The sequence below is a fragment of the Vulpes vulpes genome, chromosome 1 (assembly GCF_048418805.1).
Source record: "Vulpes vulpes isolate BD-2025 chromosome 1, VulVul3, whole genome shotgun sequence".
In the NCBI taxonomy this organism is placed as follows: Eukaryota; Metazoa; Chordata; class Mammalia; order Carnivora; family Canidae; genus Vulpes; species Vulpes vulpes.
In genome coordinates this window covers 157,435,741-157,450,481 of record NC_132780.1, presented here as the reverse complement: position 1 = coordinate 157,450,481, position 14,741 = coordinate 157,435,741, and the positions used below count along the sequence as shown (strand labels likewise).

Below are 14,741 nucleotides of genomic sequence, written 5' to 3'. Positions count from 1 at the left end.
TTTTGTTAATACCCATTGTTGCTGTTGCTCAAAACTAATTCTCTGATTGGATATACAGTTTCTCTACCAGAAAAGCTTTCATTTATTAAGTGAAAACTTTGGAAGATGAATAGAACTTAGTCTCACATTACCCAACCTAAAATTGCATACTGGGATATGTGATCTATGATCATTTTTTCAATGCATGCCTAGAGTCTAATTTGGATTTCACCACAACCATTCCATACTTTAGCTCAATGTTCTAGGAACTTTCTTGACTTCAGCCTCCTGTTACTTAGAGTTTGAGGATGTGAATGGCTTTATTTTAGGACCCACACCTGTTTTCTTCTATGTGCCTTTTTTTGTTCTATGCATGATTCATGTCTCTTTGGGTACTTCTCTAAATGCAGTCTTGCATTTTTGTGTTTCTTTCAGAGATTCCTCAAAGTTTCTTATTAATAATATAAGAATGATGTATGCTTTGAACTGTATTTTCATATGCCTAATGATCTCACCTACAACGGATATGTTAGTCAATTTGGGCTGCTATTACAAAAATACCATAGATTGGGTGGCTTATTAACAACAGAAATTCATTTCTCATCGTTCTGGAGGCTGGAAGTCCAAGATCAGGGTGTTCCCATCATCAAGTTCTGGTGAAAGCTATCTTCCAGGATGCAGACTCCCAACTTTTCTCATTGTATCCTCACATGACTGAGATCAGAGAGGAAAAGCAGCTTCCTCATCACTTTTATAAAGGCCTTAATCCCATTCATGAAGATTCTACCCTAATCCTAAACTAAATTTTAATTACTTCCCAAAGGCCCTACCTCCCAATACAATCACATCAGGCGTAGGGTTTCAACATATGAGTTTGGGGGTGATGCAAACATTTGTTCTATAACAATGGGTTAAAGACAGTGTCTATTTTACAATTAAAATCATTTAGATTAATACTAATAAAGCATTTTAAAAATAATAGTAAAATAGTCATTTTAATGCATCTATATATAATCTACAAATGCTTTCATGATACAATAGCAGATTTCAAGAGACTCTAAGGCCCACAAGAGAAAAAAAATTCAAATCTTTGCCATAAAGGAAAATATTAGATATTCGTCCCGTTGTAATAGGTTGTAGGCTGAATCCTTCTCATTTGAATTTAAGAGCAGAGTAGTGAGAGTCATACATTAAGAACTTAACAAAGTTGATATTTTTAACTGTTAAAGTCTCACACCACACATGATTGAAACTGTATAACATGAGAGTAAGAGTAGTTAAATGGTGTTTGTTAAAGTGTGCATAAAATAAATAACTTGCCTTTTTTTATTTATCTGAAATACCTAAATATAAATCTTGCATACAATGACTTTAGCATAGGTTATGTTAAGTATTTGCATTAAATATTCTTTCTTATTTTGAATCAGTTATTCATCTTGACAAAGTATTAAAACTATAATCAAACATAAGTCAACAAGTTAGCTATTTTTCTTTCTTTTTTTTTAATAAATTATTTTTTATTGGTGTTCAATTTACCAACATACAGAAAAACACCCAGTGCTCATCCCGTCAAGTGTCCCCCTCAGTGCCCGTCACCCATTCCCCCCCACCCCCCGCCCTCCTCCCCTTCCACCACCCCTAGTTCGTTTCCCAGAGTTAGGAGTCTTTATGTTCTATCTCCCTTCCTGATATTTCCCACACATTTCTCGGTGGTGCAGCGGTTTGGCACCTGCCTTTGGCCAGGGTGTGATCCTGGAGACCCGGAATCGAATCCCACGTCGGGCTCCTGGTGCATGGAGCCTGCTTCTCCCTCTGCCTGTGTCTCTGCCTCTCTCTCTCTCTCTCTCTCTCTGTGTGACTATCATAAGTAAATAAAAATTAAAAAAAATAAAAATAAATAAAAACACTTCATAAAGCATTCTTTAAAAGAAAAGTTAGCTATTTTTTCACTCATTTTCTTGTGTTTGCTGCTTATTTCACTTTTGTAATCATTGAAAAGTGCTCCTAGCAACCATTTCTTTCTCTTCTCATAGAAATGAAAGGCAAATTACTCTTCTATTGGGTGATGCCTTTTTGTGGCCTATCCTTCAAGTACAATAGCTTCATTCTTACATGAAAGTAAACTGAAATCAATTTACGTGAATAAAATGTACAACTAACTGCACTGCATTTATTATTTTACACAGAATTCCTTTGGAAATTTTTGACACTTCATTAGGGGATTGATCCAAAAGAACTTATTGAAATCATAATAAAATAAGATGATCTTCCATTCGTTGTGATATTTTTTATGGATACATGCACGTTGTTAGGATAGCAGAGCTAGTTTGTCTTATAGAAACCCCATTATGATTTCCATTGAAATAAAAGTTGCTTAGCTGATTTAATACAATTTCAGTTAGGTATTTGGGTTATGTGTGCATTGTTGTGTGTTACGTTTTTTTTTTTTTTTTATGTAAAGGTGGTAATTATTGATACCTGGAATTTTTGTTTAATATTGCATTCTGTCAATATTCTTGATGACCTTTCATACCTATCTTTTCTCCTCAAACCTCAACCCCTTTGATTATACTCCATCGAGTTCTTCCTTTCATATTTCAATAAAAATTAGAGCAATCAGAAAAAGACATCCAGGCTTTGCCTGCACACCCCTATCAACCTACTTCTCTACCTGTCTAAAGCTCCATAATTCTATGTCTGGAATATTGCAGTAGTCTAAAAACTGCTCTCTGTTTTCCTTCTTGGCCATGTATAATCTACTTTTAAAGTAATCTTTTAAATATGTGAGATTATGCCAAAGCTCAGCCCAAAATGCTCCATTGTGTTTCCATAAAATTTGAAATAAAAGGAAAAAAGCCTAGGTTTCTGAAATAGCTCATTCCACCCTCATTCTGACTTCCCTTCTCTGAACTTTGCATCCTCTTATTGACTCAGTCTTCTAGTTTTCTTTCTGCTTTTGAATGCTGTAGGAATAGTCTCAACTCAAGGTTTTTACACTTGCTGTTGTGTCTGATAAAGTGTTCTTTGTTCATTTATTTGTTCATGCATTAATTCAACAAATACTTATGGAAATCTTGCTGTGGGGCAACAGCATCCTATTTGCTTATGAAATGTCATTAGCAAAACAGACAAAATTACCTGTATGAATGGAGCTTATATTTGAATGAAAGAAATGAATCATAAATATAGCAAATCCTTATGGTACATGTTATTTTACAAGGTGGTATATACTTTAAAAAGTGAAAAAAATATATCAAGGTGAGGGGAGTTAAGTGTTCAAATTACTCTTTTGCAGGATAGCCATAAGACTGTTTCTCTATATATAGGTTTATTATTCCCCTCATCGTTGAGGCTTTCTTTGACCACTCTATTTAGAATGTCCATACCTTCCAGAACTTTCTTGTTTCAAGCACACTGCCACCTTTTTCTCAACAATATTTATCACCATTAAACATACTATGCATTCATTTACTTCTCTTTTACATTTATTCTATTTCTATGTAAACTCATAACTTCATGAGATCAAAATTTGTATGGTACTATATTACTTGATACAATGTAAAAATTAGTAAACACAGCACTAATCTATATTACTGAATCAGAGTATTGTTTTACTTAACTCATATCTGTGGGGAAGAACATATTTAAGTAAGAAAAGTCTGATTAATTTGGGAGTCTAAGAGTATATATATGCTTATATCACTTTCCATTAAACATTCCCTTTAAAATGAAAACCATGGCATTGCTGGGGAATATAATGCAGACTATTATCAAAATTTTTTTCAGGAATCCTGGGAAAATTAAGAGGTGATTGTATCAGATAGATTAAAAAGCCAAGGCAGAAAAAAAAAAAAAAAGATAGCTTGGAACATTTCACTGTAAAAAATTTTGCCAGTGGAAAGAACAGCAGTGCCTAGTGAAAGGGAATATAAGGGAAGGGAGAAGAAATGTGTGGGAAACATCAGAAAGGGAGACAGAACATAGAGACTCCTAACTCTGGGAAACGAAGTAGGGGTGGTGGAAGGGGAGGAGGGCGGGGGTGGGGGTGAATGGGTGACAGGCACTGAGGGGGGCACTTGACAAGATGAGCACTGGGTGTTATTCTGTATGTTGGTAAATTGAACACCAATAAAAATAAATTTATTATTCAAAAAATCTTGGAGAGATTCAGAGTTCAGAGTCAAACTTGTAAGATTGGGTCACAAGGCAATCTTTAGGAAAATTAATTTAAAAACTCCAGTAAGAACAGTTGGAATAACTATTTCAGAAAAGATCTTAGTGTGGACAAGAAAGCTATAAAGAAAATCAGAGAAAATGCAAGGCTAGGCTAATTCTATGCAAGGGGGACTTGGAGGAGAAAAAGAAAGATATAAAAAAGGAAAGAAGGAATAGCTCTCAGAAGTGTGCATTCTGACAAAGGAAAATCCTAAAGTAAGCATAGTGTAATGTTAATCAGAGTTTTGTGGAATTTAAGGCTGCCAGGATATATGAGCTGACCTCATCTTGGGAAAATCGAGTGTCAATCTATCCACCTAGCTGTCCATCGTGAACCTCCCTTATGATCAGAAAAGTGAAATTCTATACAAGATTCTCCATTTACCAACACTTAGGGGAGAAATTCTAATCTGGACAAAGGTAAGGGCTATTCTATGTGCTTGTGAAGTCAGTTAGCAGACAAAATTACCTACCTGAAGAGAACTTATATTTGAATAGAGGCAATAAATCATTGAGAAAGTTGAACTAATTAAGGGGGAAAAATCAATATTTTTAGGAGCATCACGAAGGATACTGTAGCAATTCTCAAAAATATCATATTACTTGGAAATCCATGATCAGTAATTTAAGAATCACAGGCCTAAAAATAGCATGTATAATGATTAGTATATGTGTTGAAAATATAGTAGAGGTCTTCCTCCAGAAGACAAAGAGAACAATAAAATATAAGAAAAACAAGAGGAAATGTGCATCACAGAAAATGACTGCAGAAATATCAGCCTTCATGTAATAGAAATTCCAGAAGGAAGCAACAAGAGCAAGGAGAAAAGAAATTAATAAAATAGAAAAATAGTAAAATAAATAATAAAATAGTAAAATTAAAAAATATCTGAAAAAAAAGACAAGTATATTGAAAGGGTCAAGAAAGTATTTAGTAGAAATGATAAAGACAGTCTAAAATACATGTTGGTGAAAATATTAAAATATCTAAGAAATTTGAGAAGGACTCAACCAATAATCCAACCTCAAAAAAATAGTAAAATACCAGGAAATTTACAAAAACAATCAGATTAGCATCAATTTATCTTGTGAGCTGCACAAAATGGCAGAGTTAAAAAAGCTACCTCTTTCCTATTTACTGACTTTTAAATACAAATTATGTTCATCACTTAATTTTATACACAGCTGAACTTGTGTTCAAGTATGAAGGCCAAACAAATAACATCCTACACATGCTAAAGAGCAGAAAAATTGTGGCCCACCAAAATAACATGAAAGGATTATCGAGGATATATACCAGCAAGACAAACAAACAAAATATCAGAGAGGCTATAAGTTTCAGGAGAAAAAAATGAACAAAATCACCAGTAAGTAAAAGGGTATTTTTTTAAAGATTTTATCCTGAGAGACACAGGCAGAGGGAGAAGCAAGCTCCATGGATGGAGCCCTATGTGGGACTCAATCCCAGAACCCCAGGATCACACCCTGAGCCCAAGGAAGATGCTCAACCACTAAGCCACTCAGGGTCCCTAAAAGGGTACATTTTATTTGTATGGCTCAGTGTTATTCAAACCTCAAATGAGAGTTTGAGCATCCACTTGTTTAATCAACATAAGTAAAGGAGATTACTTAATTTTTGTAGTATATATCTCACACCATAATTGGTTTCAAGAAATCCAACAACACCACATATAATCATGAGATATTTTCAGATGTTGTAGACTTGGGACAAGTGATCTAGTGATCCAAATATAACCCAGTCTCTCCATTCCTCTGCTTTTTCCTCAGAGAAATACTCCATCATGGTAGTTCTCTTTCCTTAGTACTTCTTGATTAGTTTGACCAACACTTTAAACTCATTACAGACTCATAGCCTTAGTTAATAACATACAGATAAAGGTGTTTTCCCTGCCAGAAAAACTGTCACTTTAGTTCCAAACAAATGGACTATTGCTTTCTGTACACAAATTTTCTTAATGCTTACAATAGTTAGTATTAGTTGTATTTTTGAGTACCTAAATGGGAAAGATAGAAAGATAATGTCATACATACATAAAATACATGGGTATACATCAATTGACTGATAGAAATTAACAACTGGTATGTTCCGGAGATTGTTTTCTCTCCCCCTCACTGTTACTCCAATATTCCTTTTGCAAGATGCATGTTCAAAAGATGCGTCTTCCTAGTAGATATTTAGATACTTTAATTCAGAGTAAATACAAAATATATGAACATTTTGTATTATTTTAAAGAATGGTAAATGAAAAAAAGCATAAAATATATATGATGAGCTAAAAAACACATTGATATATTAGATGTCACATGCATATTAGTCACAATGAAAGCATTTGTTGTTTCTGCCCCATACTTTGAAAAGAGAAAGTGTTTCAGGTTAATTGTGTCAAAAATACCACTTTGTTGTCTGTAAAGTCTGCATTTTCAAGTATGTTTGTTTCTCATTAGAAAATAATTGAAATTTTTATATTTTAAATTTCATTAAAATAAAACTAACAAGCATATTTTATTTTAAAAGACTTTGAAGAATCAAGGGATGCTGGGTAGCTCGGTCAGTTAAGCAACCGACTCTTGGTGCCAGCTCAGGTCATGATCTCAGGATCATGAGTTCAAGCCCCACATTGAGCCCCCGGGCTCAGCACTGAGTCCCCTTGAGATCTTGAAATTCTTTTCCTCCCCCTCCCACTTTATGGTTCCCCACTGCTTTTGTGCACTCACAAATGTGTACTTTCTCTTTCTCAAAAAAAGGACTGAAGAATCTGAATTATTGATGCTAACTTTATTTTCTTTGTCTATGATAACATTTCTTAAGGTATTTAAGTTCTTATTTTTAAACTCATATTGCTAAATTGTTCCTACTAAATAGGCTATATCTTTATAGATAGATTATACTTCCTTAAAGTTTTTGCATGATTTTCTTGTGCTTTATGTGTCCACTCATATAAAACATAACAAAACAAAACATATCATTCTGTTCAAATTCATCATCAGCTTACAGTGAACATATGCCTTAGCATTTTAATAAGTCTTAAATGGAAAGATGTGTCACCTACCTTTGCATTTACGCCCCAGTAACTGTTTTCACATTGAACAGGTTTTTTTTTTAATGCCCTGTATTTTGATATAAAGTGGTTTATTTTCACATGGCAATTTACACAAACACTTTAATAAAATGAAGAAAGAGAAACAGAACCCATATATTTTAGTCAACACTAATCCATACCCATAAATAGCCATACTTAATTTTCATTCCTAATATTGGTCCTTAATATTTCCAATATATCCATTATTGTATTTGTGTTGGCAAATAATCCCTAGTACGTCTACTTTATGTATTTTTCTTGACAAAACCAATAAATAGCAACTGAAGCATTCTACTAATTTTTTTTAAACAATTCTGCCATAACTGCTATGCATTCACACTCCTCTCACATCAGGTAATATGTTATAATGTGGATTATTATCTTTTCAGCCTTTCACATTTCATTGCTCACCACACATATGCCATAATTTTTAAGTTCTTGTTATGGCAGAACCTAACTTGGTCAAATATTTTTTAGTGGTCATATTAGGCTGGGTTGTGTTGAATTAACTAATACTTCTTAAATCAATGATATATATATTTTTTAATTCATTCAAAGGCCATTGAACATCTTGTGCCCCTGCAGGGTAGCAACTCAGGAATCCAGTCTGTTGGAATATTTTACATATGCTAACTAGAACATGTGACCTCCAGGTGGCCAGTGCAAGAAAAGCCAGAGATGGAAGAAAGTATATTACTTAAAGGCTTTGGCTTGATCTAGACACCAAGAATTTCTAAAAGGATCTCATTGGCTAGAATATAGATGGGTAGCTAAGAAGTTCAGATAGCCTTTGGAATAATTGGTAAGATTTACTGTCTCTGCCACTGTTCCAAAACCCAATCTGATTTTCATTAGTGAGATATCAGCTACCTGGTTGCTGACTCCTTCTTCAGTATTTGGTGGATCATTTATGGCCACTATGATTCTTTGCCATTATCTCATGCTACTTTACACCAAGTATGCACAAAAATTTCCTTTTAATTTCCCCTAGCAGTGCTAAATCCACACCATCACATGCACCATATGACATTACTGAGAGGAAAATAAAAAGAAGTTAAGTCAAGGAATGTATACTTAGATACTAGATAAATTGACCTCAGAATTCACCTCATGTATAACATTTAGATTAGCTCATGCAAACACCCACCCAGTTGGCCCTGAGGTCAGGACCTAGTCTTAAAAGACCACTTACACCTCTGCACAATAGGAGCCCCCAAATATATCACCTTTTTAGAATCCATGCCTCAAGTTTCTGAGGCCTTGAGAAGAGCCCCTTTTCATCCTTGTGAATCTTCACTTTTTTTTTTTTAGCAATGCTTATCTTATATGATGAATGACATTTCCAACATCCATTCTTTTCTGAGAAATCATCTCCCTTCCTCATGATCTACTTTGCACAAAATCTCCATCAAGGGCAATCTATCAGGTCACACTAAAGAGTACACTTCTCTGAATCTTGCCATTCTTTCTTGAATAATAACAAATGTGAAGCTTCATAAGCACAATTCAATTAGTGTTTATGAAATCATAGTTTTGTCTGCAATTTTAATGTTTTGGAAGAAACTATATATCCATTAAAAGAACAACAACACAATCCACATAATATATTATTCTTTATATTTTTAAATTATCCACACAATATATCTTCTATTCTTAACTTACTACATTCTATATGCTATGTCATATGCTATGACATTATTAACAAAACTAAACTCTAATTGTTTTGATAGCTGTTTTATAGCAGAAAATATTTGGAACATAGTGACTGAAGGAGAGCTCTTAGATGATATCAAAAGTACAATCCATAAAAATAATAAGTGTATATGCATAAATCAATAAACTGGAAGTCATCAAAATTTTTTTTAATCTAGAAATTCCTCATTAAAATAATGAAGAGACAAGCAACATATTTCCAAACTGCATACATGACAAAGGATTCATACTTAGACTATATAATTTTGCTTCTAGAAGAAGCCAAGTAAATATTTCTGCATCTTTTTTATATTCCATATATAATGTTGGACAGCATAATGTTGAACACTATAATTGTACTATTGGATTAATGCTAAAAGTCAATTGAGTATTTGGGTTTCTACCTTTTCTAAAATTTTTTATAGAACTAATCTAGTGTGGTGAAAGAACACAGAGTTATACTGAGATTAGGTGGAATGCATAAAATATTATTACTAATTTGTCATTAATTAACTAATTATGTAGCATGTGACAAGTTGCTTAACCTCTAGAAAACATTAGTTTAACTTAGAAGAAAATTAAAATATACACTGGATAATTATGGCCCTTTATAAATCCCAGATTTGTCTTAAGGAGTTTATAAAAAATAATCTGGATGTATGTGCTATGGTAATGCCAAGCATTACATACATATAAGGCAATAGCATTCATCAAATTTCCTCCCATGGTGCTAACATTTATGTCTTAAATGTACTTAAATATTATTCCCTATATTTAATTATCAAATAGGGTAATATGATGCTATTAATAATAACATTAAGAAATACACATTCCTTTCTTTGTGTGATCAAAATAATTATTCATGTACTGATTTCCTGATATTAGAGGTTGCTTTATTTTAATATAATAGTGTCAAGGGTGTGGTCACTCAACATTTTATACTACCTTTATGCTGTTATATTTTAGAATTAACTCGCAATCCAAACTTCAAATGAATTAACAGCGTATCATCTAAGTGGGGTTTTTGTCTTGTATACTATTGCTAAGTAATTTAATTTTTCATAACTAAATGTTTCCTGTTGTTTCTATTCTCATAATAATGAATGGGTTTGATATAAATATTTTTTTCTAATGAACATGCTACATGCCTGTTAGCTTTGGGATATTTAGTGATTGGCAAGATTTATGAACTTAGAATACAAATGCTTTTTAAAATTTTCTATAGGTAATTTCTGGGGGCCAACTACACCATTTTTAACGAAAGTTGGATAATTCTCCATTCAGCTCTAATATGCATGAATTGCCCAAAGCCTTGTTCGGGCCAATGAAAATAAAAGAGTAAATTTTGGTTTTGAAATCTAAGAGTTAACAGATATGGCAAGAATTGTCAGGCCACTACTGTAGTTACTTTTTGTTGACACTGTGATGTGCCTATTAACAATAGATTGAATACAATCTCACAAAATTTCTTCAGCTTTGCAGTGAAACACCTAGGGACCTAGGACTTATAAAAGCTTCAATGAAGCGCCTAAACTTGGGCCTTAGTAGCATCACTTTATTATTTTTTTCTCACATGATCTTATCAGTGTGGGGATAAAAGGGAGGCTAGTGACTTGTCCAGAGCACAGACTTTAAGGAGGCCCTCACCCTAACATTGCATAAAGTACCAAATATGCTCAACTCTGGTGTTGGTAGACAATATATAAACAAATGAAGATAACCATAAAAGAAGTTTCAATAAATCTGAGAAAAAGATAAAATTCAGGTCAGAACAGGCAAATTCACAGAGACAAAAATGAGATTAGTGGATGTAAAGAGATTGGGGAAAGGGCAGCTGAAAGTTACCAATAATTATGGGGTTTCTTTTTGGGGCAAAGGCAATATTCTGAAATTATAATGGTGATGGTTACATAACACTAAATATGTATTTTAGAAACTCTCTGAAATGCATTCATTAAAACAACTAAATGGGGGAAAATAAGATAAAATTCAGGAAATATATGCTTACCAATCTTAACAGAGTTAAATTAGAAATCCATAGCAGAAAATTCTGGTAAATCACCAAATACTTGGAAATTAAACGAATTTCTAAAATAACCTAGTCAAAGAAGAATCACACACACACACACACACACATATATACACACACACACACCTCATATCAAAATTTATTAAATTTATTGTTAAAGCAATGCTTATTAAGGAAATTTATAGTTCTAAATTCCTACATTAAAAAAGAAAAAAGATCTCAAATCAATATCCTCAGCTTCTACTTTAAATAAGTAGAGAAAGAAGATAAACTAGATCAGCAACACACAAAAGAAAGGAAATGGTAAGATTAGTGCAAAAAAATCACTAAAACTTTATTTCTAACGTAGGGTCCAGTCAAGCCTCAAGCACTTTATGTGGTCGTCACGTGGTTTTAGATTGCTTTAATCCAGAATGCTTCTCCAGTCTTCCATTTTCTTTTGTGAAATTGACAGCTTTGGAGAGTCCCTGCTGAGTTATTTGGCAGAACTCTCCCTGTGGTCAACATACATATGATAGCTTGGCTGGATCTCACCAAGAAGCGTTGGAGGTGTGGGTATGGAAAGTCCACAAATAGGGCAAAAAATGTGTTAACAAGATAGTGGTTTACTTTTGGAGAGAAGGATTTGTCTGATTGTTTCCTCATTATTTAATGTCCAATATTTCCGCAAAGTGGCTACATAGGTGACACTAAGTCCTTCTCAGGTTTTATATTTATGTTCATGTGTTATGTATATATGTTATATATGTTTATCCTATGTCTATGCATTACATCAAGAGGCAATGATGTTACTTGGCTCCACAACTGATGAGGTTGAATTTGATTATTCAGTTAAAATGATGTTTGATGGATCTTTCTATAATCCTGTTTCCCAACAATTTTCATCTTGCAAATTTAGCATCCATGAATGTTTCTGACCAAAATCAATTACCACACTGATGGTTAGAAAATGGTGATCTGAGATTTCTATTGGTCCTTTTACATTTATTATTTGACTTTGTTTGTTTTTTTAATAAATTAATTTTTATTGGTGTTCAATTTACCAACATACAGAATAACACCCAGTGCTCATCCCGTCAAGTGCCCCCCTCATGCCTGTCACCCATTCACCCCCACTCCCCGCCCTCTGTTGACTTTGTTTTGGATAAAGAACAGCTTTCCTTTCTCCACCTAAAATAAGAAAACAAAACCTGTAATAAAAAAAAATTAACTAAAACTTGTGAGAAAAATCAATGAAACCAAACACTGATGTTTGAGAAAAACAAAATGAATATATCTTCAGTTGGAGTGACTGAGAAAAAATAAGGAGAGGCAAAAATTAATAAAATCAGTGTTTAAAGTGGGGATATTTTTAGTGATCATTCTTTCAAAATAAACATGATTATAAGGAAATACTGTGAACACCATTATGCAAACAAATTAGACTACTTAAACTATATAGACAAATTCTAGAAAGACACAAATTACTAAAATTGTCTCAGAAAGAAATCGAAAACCTATATAAACCTAGCAAACATGGAAGGACTTAATACTAGTCCTTACAAACTTTTCACAAAGAAAAGAAGTGAGGAATACTTTTCAACTCATTTTATGAGGCCGGTTTTACTCTCATAGCAAAACCAGGTAAAGACAGCACAAGACAAGAAAACTAAAAATCAGTATCACTTATGAATGTAATTTGAAAATCCTCAACAAATAAAAGTATACTCAATCCAGTAACATATAAAACTATTTTTATATTCTCACAAAATATGTTTTTTTCCCAAAAATGCAAGATTGGTTTAACATCCAAAAGATAAATTAATTTACTATACTACCTTACTAGAAAAAAGACAAACCATATAATCCTCTCAATAGACACAGAATAGCCATTTGAAAAAATGCAATGCATATTGATTATAAAAACTCAAACAAATTAGAAAGGGAACAAAGCTCTCTCAACCTGATAAAAAAAATATTTTAGGGGATCCCTGGGTGGCGCAGCGGTTTGGCGCCTGCCTTTGGCCCAGGGTGCGATCTTGGAGACTCGAGATGGAGTCCCGCATCGGGCTCCCGGTGCATGGAGCCTGCTTCTCCCTCTGCCTATGTCTCTGCCTCTCTCTCTCTGTGTGTGACTGTCATAAATAAATTTAATAATAATAATAATAATAATAATAATAATAATAATTTATAACAATTGTTCAGTTAACATAATACCAATGATGGCAAGGTGATAGATTTTCTTTTAGAATGAAAACAAAAGTGGTATACACTTTCACCATTTGTAGTTAACATTGTATAGAATGTTCCAGAATGTTTAATGGGGAGATAAAAGGACATACAGATTAAAAAGGAAGGAGTAAAACTATCTTTATTAACACATGACAATATCTCATCTGTAGAAAATCTTAAGGATCCAAAAAAAGAATTACCAGACTAATAAATGAGTTTATAAAGTTTGCAGGATACAAGATAGCATACTAAAGTTAATTACATTTCTATATAAAGCAACAAAATTTACAAAATCAAATTAAGAAGATATTACCTTTGCAATAGCAACAAAAGAATAAATGCGTAGGTATAAATTTAATTAATTAAATGAAGACTTTAATTGAAAACTCTACAACTTTGCTGAAAGAGATGAAAGAATACTTAAACAAATGCGGAGATATTGAATATTCATTGATTGGAACTTCATATTGTTAAGATTACAATTCTTCCCAATTTTATCTATTGATTCATTGACATATTTATCAATTTTCCACCAGGCTTTTGTGTAGAAATTGACCACCTCATACAAAATTCTATGTAAAAGTGTAAAAACAAAAACCAACAAGAGGAAAAAATTGGATGACTGCCCAATTTCAGAACTTGCTATCAAGTTCCATTTATCTAGACAGTGTGTTATGCATATGGATAAGTATATAGACCAGTGGGATGGAACTGAGAGTCAGAAATCAAAAGTTGTGTTTATGACCAATTGATTTTCCACAATAGTGAAAAAAGTAATTAAATGGACAAAGGCCAATCTCTAAAAAAGTACTGTGGCAGTTATATTTCAACATTTAATTAATTAATTAAAAACACAAATATATGTGAAATAGCTCACATCATTGTAACAGACTGTATCAAAACAAAAAATTAAAAAAAATCAAATGGATCAGAGATCCTAATGTAAGAACTAAAATTATAAACTTCTGATAAAAAGTAAGAGAAAATTTTTGTGAACTTTGGTAAGGCAAAGAGTTCTTATGTGAGACCAAAAGCATGATACATGAAAGAAAAGATTACAAGTTGTATTTAATGAAATTTAAAATATATATATATATATATATATATATATATATATATATAAGCTTTCCTATCAAAAAATCACTTAGAACATGAAAAAGCAAAGCAAGAAAAGGACAAAGTATTTGCCATCACATATATCATGAAAATTGTATTCAGAAAATACAAAAAACAACTTGCTACTCAATAATAAGAAAATAAACAATACAATTTTTACAGTCTACATATGTAAATGTTGGTAAAAATGCAGAAAGACAGGATATCGTATACACTGCTAATGTAAATGTAAGATGGCACAATCACTTTGTAAAATAGTTTGCCAGTTTCTTAAAAAGTTACACATGTATTTATTATACACCTCAGCAAGAAATTTGTATAAAAGATATGAAAATATATATCTACTCAAATACTCGTGGGTGAATTCATTTATTCATAAAAGTTAATTGCTACAAGAG

The 14,741-nt window shown here is 32.7% G+C and overlaps 1 protein-coding gene across 1 annotated transcript in view; it reads left to right on the top strand.

Moving 5' to 3' along the window:
* The window catches only part of LOC140595216 (protein eyes shut homolog), a 162,078-nt gene that overhangs the window by 64,917 nt on the left and 82,420 nt on the right, over positions 1-14,741 (top strand). The gene's annotated exons all lie outside the window — the stretch shown is intronic.